Below are 8,239 nucleotides of genomic sequence, written 5' to 3'. Positions count from 1 at the left end.
GCGTCTATGTAAAACATACAATTTGCAGTCCGATCACGTGCGCCGTGTACACCGATAGTGAGCAGTTCGCCAACACGGCATTGTGACTTTACATGCCCCATCTCCAAGCCACACAGACGTGCAGCAAAGATTAGCAGCAGAATAAACAGGTCTGAATTGTGCCCTATATACCCTATTCCCTGTGGCAGCCAACTAGCCGAATATAGTATATTTTTGGATTGTGGGAGGAAACTGGAGTACCCAGAGGAAACCCATGGGAAGAATATACGGTACTAGTGTAGTTTCACAGCGGCAGTAACATAGTCAGCGTAGTGTCCCTGTCAGAATCAGGGTAGTGTTCCTGCAGCCAGCGTAGTCAGCGTCCCGGTCAGTATCAGCGTCGTTTTCCGGCAGTCAGCTTGTGTCTGTGACTGTGTACGTTCACCTAACCAGAGCTTACGCTTATTACATTGTGTGGGAACCATTGACCATTTTGAACCTGCCTGACATGACAGGTGTGAATGTGTTCCATGAAACACCCCCCACTATCCGCTCCAGTCCAAAGCGTGGTGAGTGCAGCGAGCCCCGTGAGGGGACGCGGTACGCATCCTCCCGACCTGTTCATACCCCCACTATCCACGTCAGCATGGAGTTGACTACATAACGTGTGGCGAGCCCGAACCATGGTGAGCGCAGTGAGCCATGCGAGGGGACACGTATTCCGGGTCCGCTCGCCACGCTTCGGGCTCGGTGGCTCGCCACACTTTATAAAATCAGCTCCACGCCAACGTGGATAGTGGGGGTATGAACAGGTCGGGAGAATGCGGAACGCAAAGCTTCAGGCTGGAGTGGATAGTGGGGGTTTCAAATGAAGGCACTTGTCAGTATGTAACTTCGAGCACTGGCAAATGCATCCTTCATTGTGCATGAGACGCACGCGCTACCGAACCCCTAACCCTGTCCGATTGCCGTACCCTGCGGCAAGAATTATGTATGCTTGTGCGTCTCAGGCAGCTGGAGCGCCGCTCCGCCGGCCTCTCCGCCAGCGCAGGGGATCTGGCGGTTACCTGCGCTCATTAGGCTTGCCAGGGACAGAGCTACAGCTCGCGGGAACAGTACGGTGACTGCGCTGCCTGACGGGGCTACTACGCTGACTCTCCGGGCTGCCGCGGGGACACTACGCTGACTACGCAGGGCGGCCATTGGGCTACGCACTGTGAGGCAGTAATGCTATCCATTACACCATCCGTGCTGCCCAGATAGCAGATACAGGCAACATGTCAGTCCCTGGGCATGCTGGAACTTGTAGTGCCACAAGTCACAGTTTGTATAGGTGTGTACAGTGTTCTATAGGGTCTCACCCCTTAGGCACGGGGCCCATGTGACACGCTCACTTACGTTATTGCCTCCTGCCTCCCCCACCTCTCACACCGACCCCTCTGCAATCTGCACCATGGGCTTTATTCTAGTTCACTCTTTCTGCCAGAATCCGTCTTAGATCGACAAAACCATGTGCACTGCAGGGGGGCAGATGTAAAATATACAGAGAGAATTAGATTTGGGTGAGTTATTTTGTTTCTGTGCAGGGTAAATACTGGCTGCTTTATTTTTACACTGCAATATAGATCTCACTTTGATGTAAAACCCCACCCAAATCTAATTCTCTCTGCACATGTTACATCCGCCCCACCTGCAGTGCACATGGTTTTGTCCATCTAAGAAGGATTTTGTCAGAAAGAGTGAACTAGAATAACCCCCCATGTGTACACTCACTGACTGTACAGTCTCCGTCTGCCCATTTTTACCTCAGCTAATTCCCGGCCACGCCCTCTGGGCCGGGCCTGGTGGGCGTGCCCCGGGAGGCTCCCTCTGACGTCACGATCCTTCCCAGCATTCCCGAGTACTCACTGCCTTAGCAACCGCGGAGTGAGACCGAGGCGCGGCCGGGTGAGAGGTCAGCGGAGAGACACCGAGCCAGGCAGCGGGCGGCGGCTCGGAGTCACCGGCAGGAGCTCAGGCCGAGGTAAGGCAGCGCTGGTGCCGGGTAACACCTGTGCGTCCCCCTCCCGTGTGTCCCTGTCCGGCTTCTGTGTATCACCCGATCCCGTGCACGTGTCCCCAGACCCACAGCCGTGCCTGGCACTTGTGTCGGGAGATCCTCCCGTGTCCTTGTTACTCTGTGGATCAGGTGTGTGAGTAGATCCCAGTTGTAAACTTCTCACTTACTGGGTTAACTTGTCAGCCGAATCCGCCTGCGTTCCCTGGGTCACTGGAGTCAATAGATCCCTCCTATATACCTGTCGCTCACTGGTGCCAGTGGATCCCTTCTGAATGCCTGTCACAGTTGTGCCAGTGGATCCCTTCTGAATGCCTGTCTTATTACTGGTCCAGTGAATCCCTTCTGTATGCATGTCTGTCACAGTTGGTCCAGTGGATCCCTTCTGTATGCCTGTCTGTCACAGTTGTGCCAGTAGATCACTTCTGTATGCATGTCTGTCACAGTTGTGCCAGTGGATCACTTCTGTATGCCTGTGTCACAGTTGTGCCAGTGGATCCCTTCTGTATGCCTGTCTGTCACAGTTGTGCCAGTGGATCCCTCCTCCCGCGTGCCTGTCTGTCACATGTGTGCCAGTGGATCCCTCCTCCCGCGTGCCTGTCTGTCACAGTTGTGCCAGTGGATCCCTCCTCCCGCGTGCCTGTCGGTTGCTGGTGCCAGTGGATCCCTCCTCCCGCGTGCCTGTCGGTCGCTGGTGCCAGTGGATCCCTTCTCCCGCGTGCCTGTCGGTCGCTGGTGCCAGTGGATCCCTCCTGCCTGTTGATCTGAACATTATCCTTATTCTTTGTCCCCAAGTGACACTGGGTTCTTAAACATGGCAGTCTGGGTGGATCGTACAGGTTCCTTTATGAGTTTCAGTAGATCCTTTTATATCGCATCGCATTGTAACATAACGTGGCTATGCCAGGAAGCCCTCATCTTGGGGTAAATTTACTAACGTTTATAAAAATGAAGTTTCTCATAGCAGCCAATCAGATCCTGCCTATTATTTTCTAGGATGCAATAGAGAAATGATAGTCCGAATCCAGATAATTCCCAGGGTGGATTTGTATTTATTCACTTTTTGGGGTATCTGGACCCCCCCCCCCCTACCCTTGCTGCCGGGCTGGGATAACAAGCTGATACTTGCACAGTCTGGCTCTGATTTATGTTAAATACATTCAAATCTCTCACCCAAACAAAGTTCTCTGTGCAGCATCTTCTGCTGTGTTGTCCTGATCCCTAGTGTATCTTGTGTAACATGCAATCTTCCAGGGTAATCATATCCAGCTGTGAATAGGAGGACTGGTGTATGTGATCAGTGTACAGCGTTGCGTCATTGGTGAGACCAAAGCAGCCATTGTTGTTTATATACCACACACATATGCCAGAGCGCTGTACAGAGTATTCTGCTTTGTTCCTCCCCCACATCAGTCTATTAATCTGCGTTATTATAAGTCTATCAGTCATGCAGAGATTTCTTGGGTTTCCAGGTACTGTGGCGCCTTTGCCAACTTCCGCGCGACATAGGCAACGAGAGCCGTCTAATGATTGTTTGCTTATTATGATATTTGCTTCCTTCACCCAGTCTGTGGCGAGGATTTAACCTTGAATATTCTCCCGGCAGGCAGATCCGCTCAGCGTTACTAAGTGCGAAGCTTCACTTCTGACCTATTCTTGTTAGAAAGTCCTTGTTTCTAAAGTAAACATTCATTTGCTGTTTGTTTCCATAGAGCTGTAAAATGTCATTCAGATAAAAGGTGATTGGTTTCTCTGCCTTCCCATGACATATTTTTAGGCTTTACAGTACAGTAATGCTTCACGAGACCTGGAAGCATTATTTCCGCCGTATACCTGCGCAGACGTTACTTTAAATCGCAGCCGAGATTAATTAACGTCGGCTCGCCAGCTCATCTGCTGCTTTTTCATAATTAATCCAGTTTTCAGAATCATTCATGTGAATTCTCCAGGATTCAAAGCAGGATTAGTATGCTGTTAATATGACTTTTTAAATCCAGGCTGCACATATTAAACCAATTACAGATCGCTTTAATCAAATGCTTATCTGTCAAACATGTTGATTTGTTTGGATTTTTCTTCCAAGCTAATGCCGGGCAGACACACTCGGATAAAATGCTTGTTGGTATCATGGGCATACACCAGCAATTATCTGTCATCTGGCCGATAAATCGAATGATTGCATGCATTTTGAAGGGGACATTCGACGCCGTGCTGCACATAATATTTATCGAATTGTATGAGCAATCGCTTGTGGTTTTTAAGCACATGCGATTGCTCAAATGCATTCAGCATGGGGACTGGAGCGGGGACCGGAGCTGGCAGCGGGACAGTAGCGCTGGTGGGGTGCGGGGTACATACCTGGCTGGGGACCGGAGCTGTCAGGCAGCGGGACTCAGCAGTGGCAGCATATGACTTTGAAACACTGGATTGCCCTCTGATTGGCTGAGAGAGCTCTCTCAGCGGCCTCAGCCAATCAACGGCCGCCTGAATGTGAGGCCGCTGATTGGCTGAGAAAGCTCTCAGTCTCAGCGGCCTCGGCCAATTAGATGGCCATCCAGTGTTTCAAAGTCCTGCTGAGTCCTGCCGCCTGACAGCTCCACCGCTCTGGTCCCCAGCCAGGTACGTACCCCTCTCCCTGCCAGTGCGCCACACAGCCACTTCCAGCACCCGATGTCTGGCAAGTGTCATCGGGTGCTGCACTGGGCACCACTTGATGCGATGGGTATTCAATCCCCACCGCTGTTTGCGATAGGCGCCTATTCAATGCTGTGTTCTCCGATAGCATTGAAGAGGCAGATCGACAGAACGGGCCCGACTTTAAAAGCTGGCGGGACTGTTTTGTCGATTACGGCTGTGAATTGTCGCAATCACGGCCTAATCTTGACAATCCACGGCCGTTTACATGGATACACCATCTTTTCGCCGAGTGGCAGGTGGGGTGTTGAATCCCTCCTGGCGATATGACCCGAGATTGAATACCCCCTATGTACGCCCTCATACTAAAATATCATCTGCTTTTGTCACGTATATAATGTGCGTGTTTGTTTTTGTTTCCTTTTATGTAAAAGCCTTAAATAATTTTACCATAACTATTAAATGTGTTATAATACGCAAAAAAAATGGACATTTACACTGTTTTTTTTCCCATTTGAAATATTTTAGGCATTGTGAACCTTAAAAATTCATATTTGCTGTACTCCCTCAACGAACAATTTAAATTGAATTAGGAATCGGGGACATTAGTTAATTCAGATTCCCCTGAAAGCTTCTCTTTTATGCCATGTGAGTTTTTTTTAAAACCTTGGGGAAGATTTAGTAAATGTCGTACCTTCAAAGCAGAGCTGATCAATGGCACCAACTGATGGATTTCAAGTGGTAGTAACTTTTAATAACAAGTTTGGAGATTGAACGTTTATTATATCTGCCCGTTATGTACAGTTACAGTCAGTTCATTCTAGCACCCTGCATCTTTCAAACCCCATGCAGTTCCCTTTTCCTGTCTGGAGTGTCGCTCTTTGTTCTGGTGCTTCTAGCACAGTGTGGTCTGTATTTCAGCATGGATATGCAGGCCAGACCTGTACTAGAAGCACCACCGCAGAAAGCGACACCTCAGGCAGGGAAGAGGAACTGCATGGGTTTTGAAAGGTGCAGGGTTCTAGAATGAACACTATACAATGGCGACTGGTGTAGTCCATTGCTAGTGGCATGTCAACCTTTTCAGTGTCGACCTAATGTCCATGTTGACCCATTTAATGTGTTGACCTACAGTGGTCAACCTAATGATTATCGACCTAAGTTCTGAGTTTGAGCTTTTCAGCTCAAAGTTGGGTTGGGTTGTATCAAATAATTGAGAGTGATTTAGTGGATGCATTGCCCAGAACAACCAATCCACTTCTGTAATTGTATAGACTCTGCTAGACAATAGATGGAAGTGGATTGGTTCCTATGGTAGAGCCCCTCTCTCATCCCCTCCTCTGGGAGAAAACATACAAACTCCATACTTATAGGGCATTGCTTGGAAATGAACCCCAACACTGTGAACCTAACCATAATGCCAAGCACATATTTTCCAGCATTGTCATGGTCTTATTTACTGCTTCTTAGAGCTCATTCTGAATAAAACTACAACAAATATCAATGCGATCATACATTTTGTTCCAAGTTGGACCCCCCCCCCCCCCCCCCCCAATCATTAGTGTTCATTATAGTACCCGCTATCTTTGAAAACCCATGCAGTTCCTGTTCCCTGCCTGGGGTGTCGCTGTCTGCTGTGGTGTTTCTAGCACAGGTCTGGTTTGCATATCAGTGCTGATATACAGACCACACTGTGCTAGAAGCACTACAGCAGACAGCGACACCCCAGGCAGGGAAGAGGAACTGCATGGGTTTTCAAAGATAGCGGTTGCTAGAATGAACACTAATCATATTTGTCGTTTCTATGACTAAGTTATAGAAGTTATGTGTGAGCCTCTTGTCACGCAACAGATATCGATAGAATAATGCAGCGAGTTCCAAACACACCGGAGCATGTCAACGCTCACAACAGCTGCTGTGATTTTATTCATTTATTTTTTTGTTCCTCCACTTCTACAGCTTGCCACTCTGAGAGTCAGTGTACCCTGGGTAGGGTTCCCATAGATGTATTTTCTATATGACAGAGGAACAGTGCAAATACTCAATGGATGTGATGTAATGCCTGCCCTATGTCCACATAAATGGGAATCCCCAAGACGTCACTAGGAACTTCTGTTATGTCTCAGTAGTACTGCCACTTTCTGCACCCCCTGTTTTGGGATTTCTAGCAGTATCTGAATGTACTTCCGCCCTTCCTGTACATCTGCCATGTAAGGTCTCAATGAGGAATCCTAGAGAGGAAAAGCTGAATATCTAAACACTTATTTTAAAACATCATCTAGTTCAAGTGAGAAATGGGATTTTATACTGGTCACTGTGTATAGTGCTGAAGGGAGTGATACTGTGCTGCCTATACCGAGAGTTGGTTATAATGAGCATTGCAGGAAATATTAGGTTTTTGTTTCTTTTTGCGCTGTTTAAAGTTTTTTCCAGCCGATGGAAACCATACTAAAAGCATAACACCAACCCCCCCCCCAGCAGGGATCTGTCCTTGCCTCCCCAGTCCCTGGTCGATGCTAGTGGGGGGCCTGCAGTTACCCCAGTTAGCAGTCTGACCAGGGCAATGTGCAAACTTAACAACTGAATTAGTACTTCTACCTATGGATCCCTATGGATTTAATGATTGTCCTATATGGAAGAACTGGGCTGTACTTCAATTGTTTAATTCACGCTCAAAACAGTGTCATTTTATCAATAATTTGCTTCCTTTATACAGTACTGAGAATACAATGGCGTCTGGCTAATTCCATGCCACACGCCCCAAGATTTTCATTTTAATCTCCTGGCAGCTGTTCCTAGTGTTTTGCCTTCTTCAAACTGCCACATACAGCAAATACGGATAATTGTCTAGATCTGGAGGGGGCACACCTATGTAGTACCTATTGGATTGTACCTTTCCGCAGTAAGTCGGCTATTAATTGGATCTGTATATTAATGATTGCTCTCACGAGCAGGGCCCTCTGTACCATCTCTGGGGTCCGTGTGCTCTGAAGCAGCCTTGTGTATACTGGTTATAGATTTGTATATGATTTGTGTAATTCACTTCCTTATTAGTGGTCCCCAGGCTCTGCAGATGACCCGGCTGACCAGATATTATGCTTAATTACTTACATAGAATATGCTCTGCTTTTCTGCTTTAGCATGGGGAAAAAATATTTTAAAAACTGAATTTAGCCCGTTCAAAACCACTTGTAGATAAAATAATACCGCAACCTATGTGCACACTTAATAGTTTTTATTGCTTTAGATGCGATATGATCTGCATTTAGTCAGCCGTCCTTAGAGTTTTCTAGCAGCCAATAATTGAGCTGGATGGAAACGTAGGCCCAACGTAAAGCGTCTCGGGTTCATACTGCTAAACCACTTTCTCTGCCAGCTGTCTCCTCTCCAGCTCGCCCGCATGGATAACATCCCCGCCGCTCTCATACGGTCTGGCTGCCTATTTATGCTGCCATCAGGACTTTGTCGATGTGGGCTCCGGTGTACTATGACAGCTTTATACCTTGCCCTTCAGGTTGTCATGTAGTGTTTATGCTCATCCAGGTATTATCGGATTACTGGCAGGTCTCC

The 8,239-nt window shown here is 48.0% G+C and overlaps 1 protein-coding gene across 1 annotated transcript in view; it reads left to right on the top strand.

Moving 5' to 3' along the window:
- Window positions 1–1,850: 1,850 nt before the first annotated feature.
- The window catches only part of GNG12 (G protein subunit gamma 12), a 67,050-nt gene continuing 60,661 nt past the window's right edge, over window positions 1,851–8,239 (top strand). Inside the window, exon 1 of the mRNA XM_083157716.1 lies at window positions 1,851–2,002. The gene's annotated coding sequence lies outside the window, so the exon portion shown is untranslated. The remainder of the gene's footprint in view (window positions 2,003–8,239) is intronic.

Source organism: Crinia signifera, chromosome 8 (assembly GCF_055691185.1).
Source record: "Crinia signifera chromosome 8, ASM5569118v1, whole genome shotgun sequence".
Classification (NCBI taxonomy): Eukaryota; Metazoa; Chordata; class Amphibia; order Anura; family Myobatrachidae; genus Crinia; species Crinia signifera.
This window is presented reverse-complemented; position numbering and strand designations above follow the sequence as displayed.